This window comes from Beta vulgaris, chromosome 1 (assembly GCF_026745355.1).
Source record: "Beta vulgaris subsp. vulgaris cultivar EL10 chromosome 1, EL10.2, whole genome shotgun sequence".
NCBI lineage: Eukaryota > Viridiplantae > Streptophyta > Magnoliopsida > Caryophyllales > Amaranthaceae > Beta > Beta vulgaris.
Window position 1 is genome coordinate 11,336,698 of NC_079202.1, and position 23,292 is coordinate 11,359,989.

Genomic DNA, 23,292 nt, shown 5'->3' on the forward strand with positions numbered 1-23,292 from the left:
CCCCTGGTACATAACTCTTGGAGAAACGGTACTAAAGACAATATTATTCTCCCTCGAGTACTGTAACGTCAACAACTTAGATATTGATTTATAAATGTACAACATTGTTGACCCTTAATTTAATTACAAATACAAACTATCATAAAATAACTAATATTATCATAAACTTAAATGAACCACAAATTTATCATTTATATATATACTCTTACAAGTTACAACAAGATAAACAAAGTCATAAACGAATAATAATACTTCACATATAATCCATATAATACATATCAAGCAAAAACAGAAAAGAAGAAAAATGAAAATAACACTAGCAGACCAACGTGGAGATCATACTAAGCAAGCTATGAAGAAAATACTTACAACAAGAAATCTTAGACGTTATCACTACATGCCCATAATTGATAATACCACCTGATCATGATTTAAAAAGTCCACTAACCAAATACCATACTCCACACATGAATTACCACAAAGCAACAACGTAAAACGCATTACAAATATGAGCAACAAGTTGCTGCCATCCCAAGAAGCTAACATTTCGTGCACTGGATCTCCAATACAGTCGAAACGCCATACTAGTACACAATCTGACTTCATCACTCTCCCATAAACCATGTTCAGTATAACATTTCAAGATCAAACGTAGATGGACAGCCACCATGTCATGTCCACAACAACAGAAATTTATCACAAGGTAAGAGTTAACTAGCAAACACATTCAATATAAAACATTCTAAAACAATGATACCAAAACATATAAATAAGGCTCATAACAAATTCTCCAATAAGACAACAAATTCACAAGTTCTCCAAGCAATTATATACTCACACGTTTCATAAAAACTCATGGAACAAGCATATAACATGAAATTATTCCCACCCAAAATCCTAAAATGAAAAATAATCCAACTTAAGTATTAAACCTAGATAAATACTAAACAAACCCTAATCGTACTCGGATCGCCATTAGTTACCTTTAAAGACCTCCAATTGCTTGCATTTTCATTACATACTGCCCTGCTCCGATCTCGATTCCCGTCAATGTATAGCTCTGATTATAAATCTCTCCAGTCATAATAAAGGCCCAGATGTCCTGAACATGCTGTCCAAATTTCAGGGTGATCCAACGGTTAGATCTCCGGTAATAGTCATTTTCGTGAAGGTGTGGTAGGGAAAACCGAGATGAACTTTTTCTCTCAACTTTGTCTCTTCAAATGGTCGAATAAAATGGGGAAAAATGGACTGAATTTTCTGATCAATTTCCAGCAGCAAAAGGGTAAATAAAAAGAGGTTACAAGTGAAATTAATAAGGTAATAAAATGGGTGTTACAAAGGAATTTCAAAGGTTGAAATGAATCGGAAAATATCTCCCATGCAAGACATTATTTCGGACAGCTTTTAGGAACATAAAAATTCACGTTAAAAGGTCGTGCAATGGTCCGAAACGATCTAAAACCGAATAAATAAAAATAATAAATCAAACACGCATTTTACTAAATAGTAGAATATATATATATATATATATATATAATATATATTATATTATATAATTTCTAATCCAATAAATTTTATAAATACAACATTTAAAAAGTTGGAAAACAAATAACATAAGATATAATATTTTTAAGAAGTAAAATATTCTAAATTTAACGGAAAATAATAATTAAGGGAAAATAAGTCGAATAAATTATGAGCGAAAAATCCGTGGTGTTACAGTTTATCCAGTTCATCTCACAGGACTCATATGGGGGAACACCCAAAGAGAGCCCTACTGATCATTTGGCTAACTTCTTAGAAAAATGCAATACTTTGAAAATAACAAACGTTTCTAATGATTTAATCCGGTATTGTGCTTTTCCTTTTTCTCTCAGGGACGAAGCAAAGGAATGGATTAAAGAAGAAGAAGTGAGGAAGATTGCCACACAGCCAGAACTGAAAAAGGCTTTTCTTTACAAGTTCTTCCCTCCTATGAGAACTTCCAAGTTCAGAAATGATATATCTGGTTTTCAACAACATGAATTGGAGTCTCTCTATGAAGCATGGTAGAGATACAAGGCTTTGCAAAGGCAGTGTCCACACCATGGCATTCCTGAGTGGCTATTGATTCAGACATTTTACAATGGTCTAAAGCATGAAGTTCGAAGTTCTATTGATGCCACATCTGGCGGTATTTCATGGCCAAAACTCCAGAAGCTGTGAAGACATTGTTGGATGATTTGGCTGCCAACAATTACTTGAATGACTGGAGTGTGTCTCGTGGAGCCCCTAAAAAGGGAGGTAAGTATGAGGTTGATGCTATTGCTACTTTAACTAACACTGTGCAAGTTTTGGCAGCTAAAGTTGATCAGTTGAGTAGCGGATCAATAACACTTGTTTGTGAGATTTGTGAAGTGCAAGGTCACTCATGTAATGAGTGTCAATACAATACCATGGGAGCGGGAACTGAGCAAGCCAATGCCCTCCTAAACACAAACACAAGGCCACAAAACAACCCATACTCAAACACATATAACCCAGGTTAGAAGAATTACCCAAATTTCTCTTACAAAAATAACCAACCTCAACCTCCACACTAGTAGAATAAATGCTATTTGTTGCGGTGATATTGCTGCGGTTTTACCTATACGCAGCAATATATCACGTAAAAAGAAAAGGTAAAATATAAAATAAAGATATTGCTGCGGTTTTGGCCAAAAACCGCAGCAATATGATATCAATAACAAAAATTTTTAAAAAAAGTTGACTGTTTGACTAGATATATTGCAGCGGTTTTTGGTCAAAACCGCAACAATATATTAAAAAATTAATATTTTAATATATTATTGCGGTTTATACTAACAACCGCAGCAATATTAGTAAAAAGTATTAAAAAAAATTAGGGTTTCACTCACTTAAGTCTCAAGCGCCTCTCACAAGTCTCAAGCGCCTCTCTCATCCTTTCCTTTCTTTCTCTCTCCTCAAACACGCCTCTCTCACGTCTTCTCTCTCTTCCGGTCGTCTCTCATCTCGATCCTCTCTCCTCCGGTCTCGTCTCTCTCATCTCCTACCTCTCATCTCCTCTTTCGCCTATGATAGCTTCGTCGGAACCCACGAGGAGGGTCGCAGCAAGAACACGAAGAGGGTCGCGATCTCGTCGCCATCTCCATCGAATTCATCGACGGTAATTTGACGAACCCAGTCGAAGAAATCGAACGACGGGGAAGCATCTGATTAGAGTTTTAATTTGTTTTGCTTTTATAATTGTAATTATCATGTATGATTGGATATTTGGATGGTGTGAAGTTTTTTATATTACTTCTGATTCGGCTGCAGCACTTGTTTATCTACCTTCAGCATGTTCAATTCCTATATTTTATAGGGATATCAAATCTTCCAACATACTACTAGATGATAAATACAGGAAGTTAGTGCAAGTGTCTGATGCAACTAATACCAAAAGTTTATACTATGATGGTGTTTCAAGTTCCGGCACATTTTATACCGAATTACCGAAGGTAGCTCGTTAAGTTTCGTCAGAAGTGTCTTTGTTATTCGGTACCAGATCTGACGAATTCGGTCTTGAATTTTTTTTTGAGATGAATCAGTTTCTTTTTTATATATATGTTGAATTTTGTTTTTTTATATATGTTGAATGTTGTTTTTTTAGTCGAATAAGCCATTCTTTTATATTTATGTTGTATTATTTTCATTCTATATTTTTATCCTTAAAATTTGAAGGCAAATGAAATTTTTTTTTTTTTTTTACCTATACCGGTATCTATTGCTGCGGTTTCTGGTCAAAACCGCAGCAATATGTTGTATTTTTTTCAATTAAAAAAAACACATATTGCTGCGGTTTGGGCTAAAAATCGCAGCAATATCGACAAATATTGCTGCGGTTTAAAACCGCAGCAATATAAATAATACCTATTGCTGCCCCCTTAATTGCTGCGCGGTCAAAACCGCAGCAATATGCCACTTTTTGACCGCAGCAAATAGCATTTATTCTACTAGTGCCACACACCAACTACTCCCAGCCACCTGGTTTCCAACAAAGGCCACCATTCAACTCTTCATCATCATCCTCTCGACCCAACCTTGAGACTATCATGGAGAATTTAGCTTCCTCTCAGGCAAAGCAAGTTGAATATCAAGCCAAGCAGAATGAATTCTTCAACAACTCTCTCCAACAAATCACTGCTCATAACAAATTGATGGAGAATCAGATGACCAACTTGCCCAACAAATAAGCCACCTCTCTAAACCTTTAGGCCAACTCCCTGGGCAAACTGAACCAAATCCTAAGGGGCATATCCATGCCATTTCATTGAGGAGCGGTAAAGAACTGCAAGAGCTTACAAGGAGGGTAACTGAGCAAAAGAACACTGCAGAAGAGGTTATAGAGTTGAGTGAGGAAGTTCAAGGGAAGACGGTTTTGGAAGATGAAGCTAAGAAGACTGAGAAGCAGGAACCCACTGTCATTCCTATTGAACCATATAAGCCACCTGTCCCATTCCCTCAAAGGCACAGGCAAAACTTGAAAAGAAATATGGGAAGTTCCTTAACATATTGAAGAAGCTCCACATCAACATACCTTTCTTGGATGCCATATCTGAGATGCCTTCCTACACTAAGTTTTTGAAAGACATGCTCTCTAACAAACGGAAAATTGAAGAGAATGTCACTATTTCACTAACAGCTGAGTGTAGTGCTATTTTGCAGAATAAGCTTCCAGAAAAGCTAGGAGATCCGGGCAGCTACTCTATTCCTGTCAAGCTTGGAGATATTGCTATCAAGAATGCTTTGTGTGATCTTGGGGCTAGTGTTAGTCTCATGCTTTTATCTATCTGCGAGTAACTCAACATGGGCGAACTAAAACCCACACGCATCTCTCTACAACTAGCTGACAGGACAGTAAAGTTTCCACTTGGTATCCTTGAAGATGTTCCTCTTCGAGTGGGTAAATTCTTTATTCCCTGTGATTTTGTCGTTATGGAGATGAAAGAAGATTCATAAGTTCCCATCATTCTTGGAGACCCTTTTTGGCCACTGCTGGAGCCATTATTGACATGAAAAAGGGTAAGATCACCTTTGAAGTAGGTCATGAGAAGATGGTGTACACACTCACAAACTCCATGACTTCTCCTTCTATGGGAGAAACTGTTTATAGAGTGGATGCTCTTGATGAGGTGATAGAAGCCAAGGCTTTCAATTTGCAACTTGATGATTCGCTACAAACGGTCTTGATGGGTAGTGCTGATGAGGAAGATTGGGAAACTAAGGAATACAAGCGACTTCTAGAGGAGACACGAGCCATTGAATCTGAAAAGCCTCTCAAGGAGTTGTTGCGTTCAGAGGAAACTAAGGAGAGTACTACGCCTCCTAAGGTAGAACTAAAACCTCTCCCATCTACTTTGAAATATGTATTCATGGGTCCCAATGATACTTACCCTATTATTGTTAATGCTGAGCTTGATGACATTTAAATTGAAAAACTGCTTGTTATTTTGAGGAAATATAAGAAAGTCATTGGGTACACCATTGATGATATTAAGGGTATTAATCCTTCATTTTGCATGCATAAAATCATTCTTGAGGACGAACATGCTTCTTCTATAGAATCTCAACGACGACTTAATCCAAATATAATGGAAGTAGTCAAGAAAGAGGTTCTTAAATTGCTTGATGCAGGTATAATCTACCTTATCTCCGATAGTAAGTGGGTTAGCCCTGTTCAAGTAGTCCCTAAGAAAGGAGGTATGACCGTTGTAAAAAATGATAAGGGTGAGCAAGTTCCCGCTAGAACTGTGACAGGGTGGCGCATGTGTATTGGTTATAGAAGATTGAATAAGGCCACCCGAAAAGATCATTTTCCCCTCCCCTTCATTGATCAGATGTTAAAAAGATTGGCAAAACATTCCTTTTTCTGTTGGTTGGATGGATACTCTGGTTTTTTCCAAATTCCTATTCATCCAAGTGACCAGGAAAAGACTACTTTTACATGTCCTTATGGCACCTTTGCATATCGAAGAATGCCATTTGGATTATGTAATCACTTTCCACCGTTGCATGATGACAATTTTCTCAAGTCTTATTGAGAACTCTATGGAAGTGTTTATGGATGACTTCTCCGTCTATGGAACATCTTTTGATATTTGCCTTGCTAATTTACAAAAGGTGCTCCATAGATGCCAAGAAGTTAATTTGATTCTCAACTGGGAAAAATGTCATTTCATGGTGCAATAAGGAGTCATTCTGGGTCATATTATTTCTCATCGGGGCATTGAAGTCGACAAAGCAAAGATAGAGGTCATTGAGCGTTTACCACCTCCTAACTCTGTCAAAGGAGTAAGGAGTTTTCTTGGTCATGCAGGATTCTACCACCGCTTCATAAAAGATTTTTCAAAAATTGCTCGACCTCTAACTGAGCTTTTAGGCAAAGATGTCCCCTTTGTGTTTACTGATGCTTGTACTGAGGCTTTTCACAGGTTAAAAGCGGCTCTTATTTCTGCTCCTATAATTCAATCGCCTGACTGGAATCTCCCTTTCGAGATTATGTGCGATGCTAGTGACTATGCGGTGGGAGCAGTATTGGGTCCGAGGGAGGATGGTAAACTTCATGCCATCTATTATACAATCAAGACTCTTACTCCGGCCCAGATGAACTATGCCACAACTGAGAAGGAACTGTTAGCAGTGGTATATGCCATGGAGAAATTTCGGACTTATCTGGTGGCGTCGAAGGTGATGATTCACACTGATCATGCGGCTCTTAAGTATTTGATGAGCAAGAAAGATGCTAAGCCTCGTTTGATTCGGTGGATCTTGTTGTTACAAGAGTTTGACTTGGAGATTCGAGACAAAAAGGGCGCTGAGAATGTTGTTGCAGATCACCTTTCTCGAATTGTTATGGATGCTAAGGGTGATGTGAATTGCAGCTTTCATAGCCTCCACATCTACTGAAGGGCGTTGAAATTCTGTGTCATCTCCTCTCTGAGCTCCTCCCGAATTGCAGCTTTCATAGCCTCCACATCTACTGAAGGTGCCGAATTCACAGTACTTGCACTGGATTTTGACGCAGTAGTGTATTGATCACCATACACCTTTCTCACCCCGAGGCGGACACCTCCTACGCCCCTCACACGTCCACATTTGTCCCGTCCTAAAGTCTCTTGTAAGGCATCAACTTGTCCTTTAGGAGTGAACTCACCAATTGCCTCCTTTTGCTTCAAGCCAATCTACATAAGGATACGAGAGAAATGCTCGTGAGCGCACACGTTATATTATATATACCTTTATATCATATAATCTGTACTTACAATGGCATTAGCTATCTGTTGTGTTCCGGGGTCAGGCAAGACTCTCTGTCCTTTTGCATCAACCCCATGCATCAAACACCACCAATCGAGCACTCTATCTGGTTGTCGACGCCGTGCAACTGTCGTCGTAGAGCTAGTCCCCGTTACCATTGTCGACCCTATCGTGGGGTAATGGCTATACATCCACATATCTCTCGCCTGACCGTACGACTGAGCACCTAGATGATGATAATACTTCCTAGCTTTTGCACTCGCGCTACTTTTGTCACGAGTTACCTGAAACACACAATTATAAACAAAGGTTAGGTATGGTGTTATATAATAATACTGGATCTAAGAGTATTAAATCTTAGCTAGTAAAATATTCTTACAACAGCTTCCGGGGTTGTTTTTTGTGCAACAAATGCTTGCCACTCCTCAGGTTTGATACTCCTCCATATCTGATATGGTAACTTGGAGGGTGCCTCAGATGATGTGTCCGGTGTAGCCTCAGAACCGGTTTGTGTTTCTTCGCCGTAGATGTTCTTTTTCTTTGTACCCACTATTTTTCTCCGCTTAGTGATCCACCCCGACACTAACTTAGCCTTGAAATATCTGAATCTCTGGGCAACCGCAGATAGAAACACATTCTTGTTGGCTTCATCATTTTCAATATTGAATTGATTCTACAAAAAACGCATTTCACAAATTAGTAAATATTAATCATATATTTAACTAAAGTGTTAAGATTCTAAACGTTATTATACGTGAAGCTTACAATAGTATCTTCCCAAATCATCTTTTTCAAAGACTTGGGCACCTCTTTCCATGAGTGGAGAATGGAGAGCTTATGCATGCAAATCCCAACTTGCATGGCATACTTTTGACGCCATTTTCCACAAGGTTGCCCCAAATGATCGTACTCCAAAGTCATTAGGGTGGGTTTCCCTAGTGACTTTGTAAGTCCCCTTCCTTTTCTCTTTTTTGTCGCCAATGACTTCCTATCCCTTTGTGCATCTTTTTCTTCACGGCGAGCTCGAACCAATTTACCCCGCTCCTTTTGGTAATCGAAAGACTCATCCTCGGTAGTGTGTTCCGCACTCGTATCCGTATGCACCTCCGCCATCTCCCTGAAATTGTACAAATATACGCATTAATAAAAAAAATTCATATTTAGGGAGGGAGGGGGCAGTGCAGTGCGGAGGGGGGCTATGGGGAGGGGGCAGCAGTGGGGAGGGTGCAGGGGAGGAGGCAGCAGTGGGGAGGGGGCTGTGAGGAGGGGCAGCAGTGAGGAGGGGGCAGTGGGAAGGGCAGCAGTGGGGAGTGTGCACCAATGAGGAGGGGGGCTGTGGGGTGTGTGCAACAGCTGTGGGGAGGTGCAGTGGGGAGGGGGCAATGTAGAGGGAGGGGAGTGTGCAGGGGGAAGGGGCTGTGGGGAGGGGCAGTAGTGGGGAGGGTGCAAGGGAGGAGGCAGCAGTGGGGAGGGGGCTGTGAGGAGGGGCAGCAGTGAGGAGGGGGCAGTGGGGAGGGGGGATGTGCAGAGGGGAGTGTGCAGGGGGAGGGGCTGTGGGGAGGGTGCAGGGGGGAGGGGGTAGTGTGGAGGGGAGCAGTGGGGAGGGGGGCAGCAGTAGGGAGGGGGCAATAGTGGGGAGGGGGCTGTGCAGAGGGGAGGGGAGTGTGCAGGGTGGTGTGAGAGGGGAGGGCAGCAGGGTGGTGTGGGCAGGGGGGCTGTGGGGAGGGTGCAGGGCAGTGGGGTGGGGTGTGGGGAGGGCAGCAGTGAGGAGAAGGGAGGTGTTGTTCAAAGCCTAAAAATAGGCCTAAAATCACATTTATGTTCCTGAAATGCAACAAACAACAAATGCTAGCCTAAGAATTTACACAATAGTTACATTATACCTCATATAAGCATGTTTAAAGCAAATTGGGGGTTAAATGACTCGATAAGTACGATTTGGGAGCAAAAAGGCGAAAATAGGCCCGATATGACATTTTCGTTCCCGAAATGCAACCAACAACAAATGCAAGCCTAAGAATCTAAACAAGAGTTACATTATACCTCATATAATCATGTTCAAAGAAAATTTGGGGTTAAATGACTCGATAAGTACGATTTGGGAGCGAAAAAGGCGAAAATAGTCATAAATTGACCTTTTCGTTCTCGATATGCAACAAACAAAAAATGAAAGCGTATTACTCTACACACTAGTTACATTATACCTCATATAAGCATGTTCAAAGAAAATTTGGGGTTAAATGACTCGATAAGTACGATTTGGGAGCGAAAAGGCGAAAATAGGCCCGAAATGACATTTTCATTCCCGATATGCAACAAACAACAAATGAAAGCCTAAGAATCTAAACAATAGTTACATTATACCTCATATAAGCATTTTCAAAGAAAATTTGGGGTTAAATGACTTGATAAGTACGAGTTGGGAGCGAAAAGGCGAAAATAGGCCCGAAATGGCATTTTCGCTCCCGAAATGCAACCAACAACAAATGCAACTCTAAGAATCTAAACAACTAGTTACATTATACTCATATAATCATGTTCAAACAAAATTTGGGGTTAAATGACTCGATAAGTACGATTTGGGAGCGAAAAGGCGAAAATAAAATTGACCTTTTCGTTCCCGATATGCAACAAACAACAAATGAAAGTCGTTTCTACACAATAGTTACAAATTGGAGAAATTACACAGACCTGAGTTTATATCTCATGATTTATTGACTTCCGCGTTTTTTATGATCCTCAAGTACATGTATCCCTTCCGTGTGACCTACACGCATATAGTTTTCCGACATATTCACGTCATCTTCCATAGTAATTTCAGGATAGGTAAAAGGGGGGAGGTCCTCAAATGCATCATATTCTTCCTCATTATCAACATCACCAATACCGAGGATACTCCTTTTACCAGGTACAACAATTGACCACTTATGATCAGCAGGATCAGTTACAAAAAATTACTTCTGACTTGTGATGCAATTACAAATGGCTCCTCAGTTTCACGTAGACGACTAAGGTCAACAAGAGTGAAACCGCAAGGATCATCTTTCTTACACAACGTCGATTATGTCAACCCACTTGCAACAAAGAGGCAAATATTAAAAGTACAGTAGTCCAGCTCCCATATTCTTGTATTCGCCCATAATAGTTGCTTTCAGCATCTACAGGCGACTTATCTTTCGAGCTTGTATCGTGTAGACGACGCCACAAGTGAAACACCACTATTTTGTTGCGATCTTGACTTCAGATCTTGACGTTCAGTCCAAAAGTATACCCATTAATATCATAACCCTCATAAGAGCGTACAGTTCACGAGGACCAAATGCTAACCACTTGACTGTTTCAGGAACACTTTCATCCAAATCATTAGTACTCGTTTATGAAACCAATCAATGAAAGCCTGTTATGCATTTGCGTCAATGCCCTCACTCCTTTTCCAGGATTGCTAACACGTAATTCCTCCATATGTTCACTTAAATAAGGATGGACATCTGGTACGTGATGCAATACAAATAAGTGAGCTTGTTTACGCTTTTCTACGGAAGGTGTGATCAATTTTGAACCAATTGTACCCTTGCCCTCAAGTCTGCCCTCGTGTCGGGATGTCGGAAGTCCAACAGGATCAACACTAGCAAAATACTCAGCCACAAAATTACTGATCTCTTCACCCACAATCCCTTGAATTATACTACCTTCTGGTTGTGCAGGATTCGAACTTTATCTTCAAAGTTCCCATATATCTCTAAAAGGATAGCACCACCTTAAAAACACTGGACCACACAGCTTAATTTCTCGAACTAGATGGACAATGAGATGGACCATAATGTCAAAGAATGCGGGGGGGGAAATACATCTCAAATTTGCATAGAGTTTCAACTACTCTGCTCGCAAGGAATCGAGGGTCGACGGGTCTAGGACTTTTGCGATTGAATGAAAAAATGAACACAGTTCTGTAATGGTGTGCCTCACATGCTTTGGAAGTATCCCACGAATTGCAATCGGTAAGAATACTTGCATCATGACATGACAATCGTGCGATTTCATACTCGATAACTTCAACTCACCATTTAAGGTAACAAAGCGCTTCATATTCGATGAGTAGCCAGTAGGGACCTTAATGCCATACAATGACTCGCAAAAAATCCGTTTCTCTGCACGCGACATCGTGTAGCAAGCTGGTGGCAAATAATTCTCTCCGAATCCTCCACTCTTTTTACTTTTCTAGTTTCATCATCAACCCTTTCCTCCCCTTTTTCTTCTTCCTTCCGTCCCTTTTCTGAGCCCACAACTCTGGTCGAACCCCTTTTTTCCAAGTAAAGTCGTGACGCCTTAACATCTTTTGTCTTGCCCGGAATATTCATAAGTGTCGCGATAATAGCTTCACAAACATTCTTCTCTATGTGCATGACATCCAAACAATGTCTGACCTTTAGATCTTTCCAATATGGGAGTTTCCAAAAAATGGACTGTTTTTTCCATAATCCTGTAGGTCATCAACCTCACTAGCAGGTTTACCAAAGACTGTTTCAATGCCCTTCACCTGATTATAAACTTCAGTACCAGTTAATGGTCTATGAGCAACTTCTTCTTCAACCGTCCCATCGAATGCCTTCTTCTTAAACCGATAGGGATGGTCGCGGCTGAGGAGCCTTCGTGTGCGCATATACACATGTTTGCAGCCCTTAAGGTGTGTAGATTTCATGTCATCTAAACAAATCGGGCAAGGTTGTTTTCCTTTAGTCTTATACCCAGATAAGTTCCCATAAGCTGGATAATCGTTCATAGTACAAAAAAGCATGGCACGCAGAGTGAACATCTCATTAGCATACGCATCAAATACTAACACTCCTTCGTTCCACATCTTTTGTAAATCTTCAACAAGCGGCTGAAGGTATACATCTATGTCATTTCCAGGTTTTTGGGCCCCGATATAAGAAGCGACAGCATCATGTACTTGCGTTTCATGCACAACCAAGGAGCTGAGGCAAGTTAAACCACTAAAACTACTGGCCATGTACTATGCTGCGAGCTGAGATTGCCAAAAGGGTTCATGCCATCCGTACATAATCCAAGCCTCAGATTCCTATCCTCATTACCAAATGACTTATGCACCCTGTCGATAGTTTTCCACTCAGGCGAATCAGCCGGATGCTTGAGCAGACCGTCTTTCTTCCTACGATCTGCATGCCACCTCAAATTCTTCGCATCTCCTTTAATTGAGAACATGCGCTTAAATCTAGGTATTATGGGTAGATACCACAACACCTTGGCTGGTGGTCCTTCACTACCTCCAGCTCCTTCACGCTTGTACCTCGACAATCATAACGTGGACACTCATGTAAATGCTCATACTCATTACGATAAAGCACACAATCGTTAGGACAAGCATGTATCCGCTCGTACTCTAAACCCAAAGGACACATCAGCTTCTTCGCATAATAGTACGACTTTGGCAGTTCATTTCCATCAGGGAGCATCTCAGCTAAAACTTCCAACAACGATGTGAAACTAGAGTCCGTCCAACCAGCGTTCGACTTAATGTTGAACAGTGTTACACACGAAAAGTTTGGTGTACTTTGTACAACCTGGATACAACGGCTTTTCAGCAGCCTGAGACATAGACTCAAAAATACGAGGTCGTCTACACGACTGATCTTCAACCTCGTGTATCATCTCGTCTACCCGATCCCTATCTCATCTCCAAATTCATCATCCAAATTCTCATCCCTAACTCATCATCATCCTTCTTTTTCTTCACATACATCATTCTTTACTCAGAGCTTCCCATATACCTCCCCTGCTCACCATGCCAAACCATAGTGGTATTGAGGCCTAAACCCACGGCGAAAGTACATGCTCCCTAACCACATGTATACTACTAACCTTGCTCACATTTCTACAATCAAACAAGGACAATAAAAGTCGACTGCTCCAGAGATGTTTGATATTCTAATGCATTCTACAGAATTCCGAGACCCCATTCACAAACTCAATCGATTTCACGACACCATACAATCCAAGTACGATCCATCTCATTCAGAAGACCACCTCTAATAATTAAACACAACATTCATTATAATGCATCAATCATTATTAAAGTACACATACACTCACATATTCAAATCACACACGTATAACAAGCTAAGATAGTGACATGTTCAATTGTATGCATGCAGTCAAAGGTCCTTATCACTCCAACCTAACCCATCCTTGGACGTCTAATCTCACTAGTGAATATATGCCAACTTTTCAATTCTAAGGAAAACTGGCAGCATTTCCCTACAGTTCTCCAAGTACACAATGTAGATAATTGCTTATCTACATATGTACCCAGAGAACAATGTAGAGAAACGATAAGCCAAGATTTCCTCAGAATTGAAAAGAAGACACACATTCACCACCTAAGTAGATCAAACGTCCAAGAACAGTCCCAAACCGGGGACTATTCAAGACTTACTCCTAAAGTAAGTCTTGAACGGGTATCTAGGCATATGATGATGATTCAAACAACTTGTAGATTTCATATAGCTAAATACATTGCGTTTTCATACAATCTCATATCAATAAATTATATTACTTAATCAATTAAAATACAATTTCATTAACAAATTAAATCAACAAAGACAACGAAATTAAACTAGTTACCTCTTAACACCAACGACGAGCAATGAAGAGAAAAGAGATACTTGGAACTTTATTTGCCTTCCTTAGCCTCCTTCCTACAATTGACAAAACTCGCATTGCACATTAATCATTTACTTCAATTAAGAAAAACAAAAGTAACTTAAAAACAAGATTAATTCATACTTGGTGGTGTGGTGTAGGAGCTCCACTACACCCTAAACCACTCAAATGGTGGAGAAGAGAAGATAAGAGAAGAGAAGAGAAGAAAAGAGAAGAGAAGAGAAGGGTAATGGTGACGGGTGGTGCGCAATGTGGTGGGTGGTGCGCAAGGTGGTGGTGGGCAAATGTGGTGGTGCGCAAATAACCCACTCAAATTAATTGGTGGTGGGCAGCAGTGGTGGGCAACAATCTGGTGGTGGTGGAGCAAAGTGGTGGGCAGCAGTAGTGGTGGTGGTGCACTCGAATTAGGGTTCGCGCACTGTGGTGGTGGAGGAGCAATGGGGTGGTTTTTCACTCGTGAAATTTCTCTAAGGGAGGGAAAAATTACTAAGCTTTGGTATGTACTACTGTACATGCACGCATTATTCAGTACAAAATCAAAAAAAAAAAAAACAGTAGGGCTGCGCTTTTTAGACAAGCGCAACCCTTCCATGTGAAGGGTTGCGCTTTTCTATAAAAACACAACCCTACTGTAAAGAAGGGCTGCATTTTATTTAAAAGCGCAGCCCTACTATCTAGAAGGGTTGCATAATGAAGAAAGCGCAGCCCTTTCAGCGCAACCCTTCCTTTTTTTCCCCTAGTGTGAGCAGCTTCTAGCTTTAGCCACTGCCGAGATCCCATGGTATGCTGATATAGCCAACTATTTGGCTAGTAACACTATTCCTCATGGCTATTCATCTCAACAAAAGAAGAAATTCTTTAAGGATGTGAGGAGGTACTTTTGGGATGATCCCTTCCTTTACAAGTCTTGTGCAGATGGGGTGATTAGAAGGTGTATTCCTGGAAATGAGGTATCCCCTATTATATCTCATTGTCATGATTTACCTTGTGGAGGCCATGCTAGTACTAATAAAACTGCAGCGAAAATTCTTCAATGTGGTTTTTATTGGCCTACTTTGTTCAAGGATGTTCATCATTATGTGCATCTGTGATCGCTGTCAAAGGACGGGAAATCCGTCCCGTCGGAATGAGATGCCTCTCAACACTATTCTTGAAGTGGAGATATTTGATGTATGGGGTGTAGATTTCATGGGTCCGTTCCCTTCCTCTTATGGGAATAAGTATATTCTGGTTGTTGTGGACTATGTCTCCAAATGGGTGGAGGCTCTTGCTTCTCCCACTAATGATGCTCGTGTGGTTAGTAGATTCTTCAAGAAAACTATTTTTCCTCGCTTTGGCATTCCACGGGTTTTGATTAGTGATGGAGGTAAACATTTTCTGGAGAATAAATTTGAATCTATGCTTAAGAAGTATTGTGTGCAACATAGGGTGGGACTTTCATACCATCTACAAACTAGTGGATAAGTGGAGATTTCCAATCGTGAGATAAAAACTATCCTAGAGAAGACGGTTGCGAGAACGCGGAAAGATTGGGCTGTACTTGATGATGCATTGTGGGCTTACGGGACATCATTCAAGACCCCTATAGGTACCACCCCCTATCATCTTGTTTATGGGAAAGCATGTCATCTCCCTATTGAGTTAGAGCATAGTGCATTATGGGCTATTAAGAGCCTCAATTTCGACTCTCAAACGGTGGGTGAGAAGAGACTCCTTCAACTTACTGAGCTAGATGAGCTTCGTCTTGATGCTTATGAAAGTTCTAGATTATACAAGGAGAAAATGAAGCGATGGCATGACAAAGGCATTGTGTGAAGAGAGTTCAAGGAAGGAGATTTGGTTCTTCTTTTTAATTCTCGTCTGAAGCTATTTCCTGGTAAACTTCGTTCGTGGTGGTCAGGTCCATTCAAAGTTTGTAAGGTTTTTCCTTATGGTTCAGTGGAGCTTTAGAACCGCCAAGATGACACTTTCAAGGTCAATGGCCACAGATTGAAGCATTATCGAGCTGGAGATCCTATTACTGAGAGAGTTGACATCATACTCTCCATCCCTTCATCTGAGTGATACTTGAGGAGGTCGAGCTAATGACCTTAAAAAATAGCGCTTATTGGGAGGCAACCCAATTTCCTAATTTTTCATTTTTATTTTCATTTCTTTTGACTTTTTTTTTTTGTTGGAGTGTTTTTGGAGTGAAAATTTTCATATGTTGGAACACTACTGCAGGAACAGGGAAACAGGGCCTAAACTTCGACCAAATCGAAGAATACCCTCATTAGGCACCGACCGGGTCGGTCGGGCGATTCTGCCCGGGCGGGCCCGCAAGCACAAACTCAGCTGGGCAACATTTTAGAAAGCGAAACAAGAAATCTAAGGAAGGAATTTCCGCCTGGGCAGGTCGGGCGAAAACCGCCCGGGCGGGCGTGCAAGCACAAATCAGATGGGAAAAAATCACAACGCAAAAAAAACTAAGGTAAAAATTCCGCCCGGGCGGTCGGCCGGTCGGGCGAGACGTAGTTACACGAAAAAAAACCCTCGATTCCTATTTCTACTTCTTTCATTCTTTTTCAAACCCTCCATCCAACTTCATCTTCTTCCTCTCTCTCTCTCTCTCTCTCTCCAAACCCTAACCCCAATTTTCTCCTTCCTCACCATCTACATTCTCAAATTTCTCCATAATTCTTCATCTTTCACTCATCCTTAACAGTTTCCCCATCCTAATTCCTATTTTTTTTACCCCCTCACACTCACTCATCCTAAGGTTTGATTTTTCTGAAAATTCTTGTTAGATTAACCTTGCCAATTGCGTTTTTACATTCCATGGTGCCCTATGAGATGATATTCTTCAAGTTTTTGTAAAATTCTCACTTTGTCCACCATTGCTCTCTGTTTTTGCAGGTTATCATCTTCTTCAATGGCGGCTCGACGTGGTACACATGGCACTAACCCTCTTGCGATTGAGGTAGATCCTACATTCCCTCATATAATTTTCAAAGATGAGACCCAAAAGGTACGGTTCCAAAAACTCAAACATTGTTTGTTTCAACCCACTCGTTTTGTTCATCGTGACCTTTTGCATGCTTTGGGTATCACTCAAATTACCCGCACCTTGTTCGCTGGGATTGGAATAAAGCAATTTTTCACCATGTACCATGGCACTTATGCTGACATTACCCTCGAATTTCTCAGTTCCTTAGAGATTCGTAAACATTCTCAATACGATCAAGTCATGTATTTTAGGATTGCCAATATTGATAGGAAGTTGACCATTCGACAATTTACTAAAATATTTGGTATGACTGTTAGGGGGGAGAGGAAGAAACCCGAAACCTTGTTGTTAGGCCTCCTTTGGCAAGGTTTAACTGGTATTAGACCACCAAACTGCCAACACCTGCAAATCAAGTCTGTCCATCATCCAAGCATTCACTTCCTTTTAAAATTTCTTGGGAGGTGGGAACCCAACACCTCTAGGACTGAGGAACTCATTGCTCTTGGCACTTATTTATGGCCCGCCGCCATGACCACGCAGTTCGATCTTGCGTATGCCTTTATGCATCATTTGCATAAAATTTCCACGACTTACCCCACCTTTGAGGAGGACGGCAGTGTCCGCTCCTTTGTACCTATTGTTATTGGGGGATAAGTCACCCATATAGCGTGTCATTTTGGCTATGTTGAGAATCGGAACAATGTTGTTCCTGGGGCTACTTACCTTGACTTTGACCACTTCCTCTACGCTCGGTACATTGTCCCTAGCGGTAGGCATTATAGGTGGATGATTGCCACTCGGCAATCTATACTCCTCCCCAACCCCGACTTAGTCCAGCTACCCATAGAGGATGCCCTTCTGCGAATGTTGAGCCCCCGACCTACCTTCTCTCTGTTGGAGATGAGGCACACCCCCCTCAAACTGGTCCAGTCCCTGAGCCCCATCATATTTACCGTAGGCGTGAGGCCGCCCCTTCCATCCCCTCGTCTTCTTCCCAACCCCTCCCCCTACTGCTGACTTTGAGGGGATTATGAGTGTTTTGCAGTGTATGGAACTGAATATGACTGCTAACACTCAAGCTCTTGAGCGCCTTGAGCGCCGTGTGGACACCATCTACGTTGACCAGCACCTAGCTATGTTTCCTATGTATGATGATTATTGCAGGCTTGGTACGATAGCTTTGGCTGGTCCCCACCCCAGTTGGTACACGTGGAACCCCACATATGGTGGTGCTGGAGGGAGTGGCGCAGGCATCGGTACTCAGGATGCTGATGAGACCGCTGATGGTGCTACTGATTTTATGGCCGACTGAGGGTCGTGTTCCTTTCCTTCTCCTTGCTGCAATGCGGACATTGCCAAGTTCATCTTGGGGGAGGATTTCTGCTGTACATATGGTATCTTCTCTCACTCCTTAGGTAGTTTATAGCTTTCGTAGTTCAGTTTAGCATAGATTTTCTTTTGTGTGTGTGTTTTTTTTTCTTTCTTTTTCTTTTGGTTTGTTTTTGTTTTCATTGTGTTTGTGATGTGTGAATCCTACTGAAAATCAATATCAAAGTTGAATAGTTGTTTCCCTGTGCCCCATACTATCATAATGTTGTTTTGACTTTAGATTATTGATGAACATGAAACAATGATTGATCACCAAGGCATGGTATAACTATACTTGGATCTATGATAAGAATCATGATTGTGGCACTCTATATGTCCATTAAGCATGTTTAGGCTTAACTGTGAGCTTATGTGCCTTAACATTGTGCTTTTCTTGTGTGTATGCCCACTTCATGAGGGATGCTAGAACTTGTGTTTTCTCTCCATTGATGCATTAGCTATACAATGTCTGAACAAAGATGATTATGACTCTCGTAGGATATTGCACCACTAGACCAAATAACCTTCCCTGCATTCATTTTCCCTAGTTAACCACTCTGAGCTGAGCCTGTTTCTTTTGACAACCACATTATGAGCTCCTCATTTTTTCAAAAATACGTCCCTCTACCATTGGCAGTGAAGTATTTAGGAATTATTGGTTGGCTAGCGTTTGATTGTGAAATTGGTTGTTGGTAATGAATGAAAATTGGAAGAAAAAAGAAAGAGAACAAATATGATTGATTACATGAGCAAAAGAAATTCTTCTCTATCCTCATTAGCTGGTAGCTAAGGTAGAGAACTTCTAAAAATAAGACAAGTAAGGCTTCCAAGAACAAAATATGAAAATCAAAATGAAAATAATTTTAAGAGAAAAAGATCTCATTGTGAATTATGTCATATTGGAAGTCCTTGCTTGGATTATGTGAAAGGATAAAGGAGACGAATTGAAAGAGAAATGGGTTATAGTTGTTTCGCAATCTAATATATCGCTCAGGGTGTTTCGTGCAAAAGTTGTAGTAATACTTCACTTCCTTGAGCACCACATTCCCAAATGTTTAACACACCTACTACCTTAAGCCCCATTACAACCTTGATTGAGTCATATGATTTGTTTGCTTGTATAACTACCTGATGTGGAGAGATGATACAAGCCTATGGACTAACTTAGTGAAGCGGAGCAATTGAGTGTCATATATCACCCTTCAAACACACGAGTATGAGAGTAGGTTGTTAAAATCGAGATTCTAGTTTGAATCGAAAGTAACCTTTATAATCGAATTGTAAAATCGAATCGTAGAATCGTAAGATTCTACAAACATGTATAATCAAGATATTGCACTCAATCTTCATTGAATATGCTAAAATTATAAGTTAAAAGACCTAAAAATTGGAAAAAATAGTTGTTTACCCACTATATTGGCAATAACTAACAATATATATCTCTTATTTTCTTTGTTAGCATGATTTAAACTTGCGAGGTTTTCGCTAGTCAACAGAAATGTATAGAATCGTCTTAAATCGCGAATCGAATCGTCTACCATGTTTTGAATCATAAAATCGTAAGATTTTAAGATTTGAATCGTGATTTTAATAACTTTCGAACGGGAACTGGGGATGGATAGAAGCAGTCATTTTAACTGCTTGGAGAGTGCTTTATAAATGAGTGGAGAGTTCCCTAGTGAGATCCTTCTCATTGATTTGTAGCGAATATTTAGTGGCCTCTCTTGATTCTGATCCCTAATTGGTACTTTTTGTCGAACTTTACCGAATATGATTTGTGGTGTGTTTGGATTCGATCTATCGTCATCTCAAAAATTTTATAATGGGGTGAAACCACTATTAATGCCTTGAACTCTTGATTTTCAGACAGGTTTTTCTTAGGGACAAGCAAAAGTCTAGCTTGGGGGAGTTTGATGTGTCTATTTTATATAGAATTTTACCCCAGCCCTCATAAATTATTGGTGTTCATTGTAATTTTTGTCTTGTAATTTGCTTGTTCTAACAATGGATGATTCTTTTTCCTGTGTAGGCCAATGATGTGTCTATTTTATATAGAATTTTACCCCCGTCCCTCATGAATTATTGGTGTTAATTACGCTCTTCAGAGCCCTTTTTAGTACTAATGTGTGTCTTGTAGTGCGTTTGTGTTTTCAGACTGATTATTGTAGGAATAAGCATATTTTGGTGCATTTTTTACCCTTTGGTGCCACTACAAGAGACATGAAGTTATGAACGTGTCGAAGATCGGGCATAATACTCATAATCTGGTAACCGCCTGACCCGGGGGAATCCGCCCGGGCTGGTCGGGCGAGTTTTACTTAGCCAAATTCAGAAGATTTAAGGAGCTAAGAGAATCACTTGTGGGCCCGACCGGGCGAAATCCGCCCGGGTCGGTCGGGCGAGGCGAGGCAATTGAGTTTTAGGCTGCTGGAAGGCGCCCGATCAGGCGCAACAAAGTGATCATGTACCTGATGACCGCCCGGTTGGGCGAGACGATTTTTAGGCCTTTTTGAGCTCGTGTTGCGCCAGTTTTAATAGACATATAAATACTTGTTTTTTTAGAGTTAAAAACTACACTTTTTATTATTAGGGAATAGACTACTATTTTTTAGAGAGTTATTAGAGACACTTCATTGTTGAACATCGATTTCTACAAGTTTGATTTCTTCAAGTAAAGACTAAGTTTTCTTAATCTCTTCCTTTCCTTCATTATTATTATGTCTTTCAATTTGTTTATTATTTGCTTGGTTATTTCAATTATGAGTGAGTAGTCTTATAATCTAGGGTTAAGTTAAACCCTAGCGATGATTAATACATGAATTCCTCCATTAATCCCAAGTTTATGTGATCAATTGTTCTCGTTTGATTGAATTGTTTTTATGTTTATTATCATACTAGGTATAGATGATTTTGATTTGATTCCTTATATCTTATTTTCAATGGGAATTGAATCTAGATGGATTTGTTGATTCAATCAAGAGTATGAATATCTCTATGGGAATAAGTAGATAGGATTACTAGGAATTTAATTGTGGTGCTATGTTTAATGTCTCTTTCTTGCATGATTCCATGAGAATAGGTTTGATTGCTTGTTTAGAGTAGCCATTGGTACTCGGGAGAGATCTTTGGTAGCTATAGGGTGCATTACTCCTCTTGAATCCTTGATTATGTTTATTGGGATGGAAATCATTCATGTATTGGTCATGCTAGTGGGGATACTTAAATCTAGATGTTCTTATTAATTGATTATACCTTATGTGTTCCTAGTAATTGTCATAGTTTAGCATTAGTATTAGTTCAACACCCTTTCCATCACTGTTTGTCACTTGTTTAGTTAATTTGAGTCGAGATACCTAGTGTTTGATACTGTTTGTCCTTGTGGATTCGACCCTGACTTGCCCTGCTACATAGTTAGGAGGTTAGTTAGAAAATTACTTTTGTTAGGTGCGCGACACGCCTATCAGCCAAGAAGTTGAAGGAATTAAAAGCTTTCGATTTTCGTTTCAAGATTTAATTTATTTTCATTTTTTTAGTTTATATGAAATTTCGTTTTTTAAGGTTGTAAATTTATTATATGATTTATTGTTGTTGTATTCTAAAGTTCATTATATGATTTGTCAAGATTTAGTTTTTATCATTTTTAATTTTTCTTTTTGTAATTTATTTGTTACTTATAATATTCACTGTTTACAATATATTCATCTGTTTTTGCGATAATATATATGGGGTTGGATATCTGTAGTTTTTGTTATTATATATAAATGTCAGTTTGTGATTTTGTTATAATTTTATCAGTTTGGAATTGATTTTGTGTCAATTTGACATAAAAAATGCAAACAAATAATTTTTATTTTTTTTTATTTTTTTGGGGTCCAAAAGGGCTATTTTGAGCTAAAATCGCAGCCCTTCTATGTTAAATGGGCTGCGTTTTTGACAAAAACGCAGCTCTTTACTTGAATAAGGGCTGCGTTTTTAGTCCAAAAAACGCAGCCCTTCTAGCTACGAAGGGCTGCGTTTGTGTGTAAAAGCGCAACCCTTTGTTTTGAAGGGCTGCGGTTTCCTTTATGTTGAAGGGCTGCTATGGGAAGGGCTACTGTAAAAAAACGCAACCCTAAGGGGCTTTTTAGCCGGAACCCTTTCCATATTTTTCCACTAGTGCTTGGACATTTTTTATGTTAGTTTTCTCTTTTTACAACTTTTCTTAGTATGCATAATTGTAAATTAGGAAATGAATAATAAATTTTGAATAGGTTTTTTTATGTTTCAAATTAAGGGTATATAGTCTTTTCATTAGGGACACCATAGCTCACCCCTTGGCTTATATAATAGAACTTTGGACTGAATTTTGCTAAATTAAAGTAAAATTAGAAGAAATTAAGGGATTGAGATTAAGTAATTGTATCAGCTATAATTTAGTTGTAGCCACTCAAAAAGTCTCCATTAATTAGCTCACATTTGCATAATTGAACCCAGTTAAAAATGATAGAAAACATGAAAAATAAAGCATTATTTCTCAACATTCTTTTGTAATCCATTTATTCTTATTTAGTTGTTCTATTTTGGCATTTACACTCATATATGCACAACTTTTACCATTAATATATCTAATTTCTATTTAGTAATATTAGGCTAAATTGTCAAAAACTACCTTTTTAAAAATACTTTTTTCAAAAGAAGCTACCTTATATCACGTCTATCTTAAAAACTATCTTATAAGTGGAAAAAGTATAAAAAGCACTACCAGATTTAGAATTTCCTAACCATGATAAACTATTCTCTCCAAATCCCTCCAATGTGACATTACAAAAGTAACCCCCCTTAAATCACCCCAACCACCCTCTCTCTTCTCTTTGACCTCATCTAGCGAATTCATTCTTCGCTTGCATTCACTCGTCTCCCCTTTTTCATGGAAACTCAGTGATAAAAAATCACTGCCACTTGTCTCCACTCTGTCTTCT

General features: G+C 39.8%; 1 non-coding gene across 1 annotated transcript; it reads right to left on the reverse strand.

The window, feature by feature from the left end:
- Window positions 1–1,989: 1,989 nt before the first annotated feature.
- LOC125494583 (small nucleolar RNA R71) lies at window positions 1,990–2,096 on the reverse strand. Its single transcript, XR_007270822.1, has one exon. It is a non-coding gene; the product is annotated as a small nucleolar RNA R71 (small nucleolar RNA).
- Between the last annotated feature and the right edge of the window lie 21,196 nt (window positions 2,097–23,292).